Source organism: Anolis carolinensis, chromosome 1, assembly GCF_035594765.1.
Source record: "Anolis carolinensis isolate JA03-04 chromosome 1, rAnoCar3.1.pri, whole genome shotgun sequence".
In the NCBI taxonomy this organism is placed as follows: Eukaryota; Metazoa; Chordata; class Lepidosauria; order Squamata; family Dactyloidae; genus Anolis; species Anolis carolinensis.
In genome coordinates, this window is record NC_085841.1 from 273,461,614 (window position 1) to 273,466,469 (window position 4,856).

Sequence of the window (4,856 nt, forward strand, 5' to 3'; positions counted from 1 at the left end):
ACAAACCCTGCGCGTCAAGGTAGCTGACGGAACATTGTGGGGTTGCAAGCAAATGATGGGGTTTTCCCATCAGTAGCAAGGGATGAGCCAATCATGGGGAGGAAGCAGATTAGCCGTGAGGATGCACATGTCACCGTGTGATTGGGACCATCACCAAAGGTGTTGGCCAAAGCTTCAATACCGGTTTTCCTGCCTGTGCAATAAAGTCCTACATCGCATTTCCTGGTCCAATCTCCCTGTGTAGCTGATTCCTGGTAATGGGGGGGGGGGGGGGAGTTACCATCCCAGCTATAATGTCAAAATTGTGACTAAGTATTTATTGTGAATGTAAAAGTTACCCAAATCTACTAATGCATAACTGCTTCATATTCATTATTCCTACTTTGTCATAATTGTGACACTATTGCCATGGCCATAACTCCCACCCCAAGCTATCTTACTGGGAATCTGCTGCATGGGGAGAAGGATGTCCATTCTCCTGGCCATCATAGCATGAGCTGATAATGATTCCATCAGGATTGGTGGGGCAGTTTTGAGACTGAAGAGATGTGCTTAACTAAGTAGCTCATGGTGAATACAAATTATTATATTTTATTTGGTTATTATCTCTGCAAATATGTTTTTTGTTGAGAATCCTCCAATCTGCATGGCCAACATGGGGATTCAAAGAGTTTTGGTCCAAAATAATAAGCATACCCAGGCTCTGGTTAAGATGAAATCATTGTTTCTGCATAACTAATTAGGGTGGATCTAGAACAGGCCTGAGCAAACTCTAGCCCTCCAGATATTTTTGGATTTCAACTTCCACAATTCCTAACAGCCATAGGCTGTTAGGAGTTGTGGGAGATGAAGTCCAAAACATCTGGAGGGCCAAAGTTTGTCTTGGAGACCCTATGGAGTTTTGTGATGACCATTCTTAGGTAATTCACTGGCCATTCTTTTCTATACAGAGATAATCCAAGTAGATGACACGAGCACTCCAAATATCCTGTCCAATGATTAGAGGCCCATCATTCCGTTGTTTTTTTTTTACTGGAGACTCGGGGAACAAGAACATTAGAGTGAGTACAACTGAACAAAGCACATTTCAAAACCTAGCCTGGGATCAGTGATAACTACAAAGAGAGTCCTTTTCTTCCTAATTTTGCCTAGTGTAGCTGTTTTGGATGACTTGACTTTTCTTCTTCTGGGTGTTGAAGATAAAGTATTTGAAGCCTCCATAGCAACAAAGCATTTGGAAGATAAAATCCTTTACATTGGTTACAACTTGGGTGACATTGACTTTGGATTTGTGTTGTTTCCAGTTCTTGGGAAGCTTCTCTTCTGTTTTGTTTGAACAATTGTTGCAATTTGAGAATGATCGGAGGGAGGAGCACTTGCTTGAAGACGAGTATTTGAATGCTTTGACCTTTGCCCGTAATCACATCTGCTGTGGGAGAATGGGTGATTAGGTACAGAAAAAGGGCAGTCCTGGCAGCCCTGGAGCAAATGGTGGAGAGATCACCCTTTAAGACCTCCTGCTTGGTCCCTGGTGGTTTTGCTAATTATTGGCAAACTTCAAGCCTCCCTTTTTGGGCAAGGTACTTGCACAGATAGTGACTTCCAAATTCTTTACATTTATGCAGGGGGAAAAAAAACCTGTTCTCTTGACTGAATTCAATCTGGCTTCCAATCTGGCAGCCTTAGATGACTGAAATCATCACATCAGTGAACTGTTAAATACAGGCAGTGTAAGAAGTAAAACACATTGTCCTTGTTTAAACTGCAGGAAATAGTACTGAATCTTTTGATAAACTGTTACCCAGTGATTTCAAGATGGAATTTCTCTTTGTTCAGGAATGACCACCATAAGGTCACTGACAGACTGTCATTCAATTCTATTTCCTGTTATTTGAACAAGGACAATGGCATTGGTTGTAAACAGATGATGTCTAATCTGCAAAAATAAAATAAAAATAAACATTAAAGAAGCCCAAGGACAATGGTAGTGAGTTTAAAAAAAAATCCCATACTAGATCTATTCATTAGCTCACTAACACAATGATTTCATGTTAAGACACAACTATTTTGTGAACTGCAACTGTTAAGATAATTATCACAATCTCTTCTTGCATTTCAGGTTCTTTTGACTTCACAGTATATATCTCAGCCATTTCACTGAAATTTGACAATCTATCACTCCATAAATTTGAGTCAATGAATTCTGGTCCATGTAAATGTATCCCATAGTAGCTTTTTTTAGTCTTGAAACTCCCTCTTACGTGTTTCTTACACTCTTTGTTGTTCTTGGGGGGACAAGTGTTGAATGATACAGTAAAAACAATATATTAAATCTTTCTGAAATCAAACTATAGCCTTTCTTGGGTGAAAGCAAAATATTACATCTGTATACCTTCACCTTCTATCCTGTTTCCAGCTAAAAAAAAGCTAAGATATTAATAGGTGAAATCACCTTTTAAATACATACCGTAGGGTTTTTTTTCTTCTCAGCAGATAGTTCTACTAACTTCTAAAACAAATGGATCCAAGCCCATCTATGTTTGCTCAACTGATTTTGAGGCTTCTTTTTCTAAAAAAAAAAAAGTTCCTTACTTTAATAAAGTATAACCGTAAGTGAATCAAAATTACTTTTAAAACATGATAAACGTAGCACAACAAATTATACTTTTAGTAGTACTTGAAATAATGTTCCAAATTCATGCAATAGGTTGCCCAGGTAACCTGACAGAAGAAATAAACCAGGTAATAGTGTGAGGTAATAAAGACCACAACATTATTACAAGTTTAGCAATCTGCAAAAAGGAAATACTGTCTGCCTTCTGTATCCACAGATTTTATACCCACAGATTCAACCATCCACAGCTTGAAAATGTTTTGCAAAAATTCCAAAAAGCAAACTTGGATCTTGCCATTTTATAAGGAACATCATTTTACTGGATTTTGGTATCTACAGGGAGACCTGGAACCAAACTCAAGGGATACCAAGTGCTCACTATATCAGCCAATATGAAGGCACCATTTGATGCTGGGAAGGTTACTTGCATAGAGTTTACCCCTTTGGGTGGACTAGGAGTGGAAAGAATATTCACTTTGAGGGAGGGGCAAATTTTAAAAAAAAGGAGTTAGCCATCCTAGCCATGGCCCCAACAAGAAGTCCCAAACTTGAGATCCTGCATCAAGAGACATAGCATCACACTTCCCTTCTCCCAGCCCAGAGATTGTTTTTTCCCCCTGTATACCCCAACATGCCCATGTAATAGCTGGGAGAGGAATGTTCTCATAACCAGATGCACAACAATGGCATTGTCTTCCAGGATCTCTGGAAGACCCCCAGGTGATGTCCGTAGTACAGGTTTTAAGACTTCCTTATATCCAGAGATATCTTTGAGTGTTTACAGTGAACCATCTGTGGATATCCACCAAATCCTTTCATTCCTGCCTCTCATTACTTTGAATCTGCATTTGGTATTCCTGGGCAGGATCAAGTGAGTGTTTGTCTCCTGTCCACACACCTTTGAGCACAGAAAGAGTTATTTCTCATCCAAGCACTTATTTCAGTTTCTCTGTATCATGTTCCAACCACAAAACAGTAGTAGACCATTCCTCAATCTCCCACATATCATATTGGGTGGGGGGGGATTAGTCTCAGTTGGTGTTTGTCCACTGGCATCATGGGGCTAAAATGTACTGCTAAAATAAAGGTTAAAGATTCACACGTTTACTCTGGTGTGCATTTTTTGAGCCAGACTCTATTTTCTGAAATGAAAAGAAAGCAGTATGCCACAATAAAATGTGCTAGCCTTAACGTGACACAGGAAACTCATTTAAAAGCTTTAAAATGTATCAGTTTTTGAAAGATAACCTGAGTTCGTTTTTGGAATGACTTGCAGGGATCTTTAATGCTAAGAATTCCACTTCTTAACTAGATGCACTAAGCTACATCAAAAGGTGAGAATATCTTTTTTTAAAATAAACCTCAAATTTCCCACTAATTTAAAGAACAATTTTCAAGTTTCTAGAATATTACAGAATCCAAATTTTCCACCAAGGCTTTCCCCTAGGACATCTTAAGTATGTCTCCATCAACCTCACATTTTCTGTGAAACTTGGCCTATGAAAGTGTATAAATGGCAAAATAATGACAGGGCTTCCTGTGACATCCAAGCAATGTCACAGTTATGGCAATAAAGCCACATCAAAGTCCTGGAGCTTGGCAACATCTTTGGAGTCACATAACTGTCACAATAGATAATGGCCCATTTGTAGTCGTGGCACATCACTCACATTTCACATTCATCATGCACCACAGTCATTTCCTAGGAAGATCACAGGCCTGCTGCAGTATCATTACTACTACACAGTAAAATGACACTCACATCATCTTGTTAAGACTGCATTGTTTTTTATAGTAAACTGAGTGGCTGAGTGACAATCTGCATAGTTTACATTGCTTACTTGCAAAAAGTAGATGTTTTATAAATGAATCTGGAGATACAGGGAGAGGGAGAGGGAGAGGGAGAGGGAGAGGGAGAGAGAGAGGAAAAAGAAGCCTGCGGTTGGGTCAATTTTCAAAGAAATCCATGAATAGGGGGAAATCTACTTTATTTAGAAGTGACACTCAGAGAGCTGGTAAATTTGCTTGAGAGGCTTTAAAGGAGCTAGCCAAGGTACTGAACAGATTTGGGGAAACAGACTTCAGAAACTTGACAAGTTCCTTTATGGTTCAGGCTACAACCCTATCATTGGTGCTATGATTCTGCTTTTAATATGCACTATTTATATGCTATCCATTGTGGGTTTGCAAATCTCAATGTACATGTCTATTTGCACAGTTTTCCTAATTTATGCAATTTTAC

General features: G+C 39.1%; 1 long non-coding RNA gene across 2 annotated transcripts; it reads right to left on the bottom strand.

The window, feature by feature from the left end:
• Positions 1-474: 474 nt before the first annotated feature.
• LOC134295385 (uncharacterized) lies at positions 475-4,234 on the bottom strand. Of its 2 annotated transcripts, none has more exons than XR_010001936.1 (3): positions 4,028-4,234; positions 2,468-2,569; positions 475-1,426 (listed from the first exon to the last, which is right to left on the bottom strand). It is a non-coding gene; the product is annotated as an uncharacterized LOC134295385 (long non-coding RNA). The 2 variants fall into 2 exon arrangements; XR_010001937.1 differs by having other exon boundaries at positions 475-1,429.
• Positions 4,235-4,856: the final 622 nt, after the last annotated feature.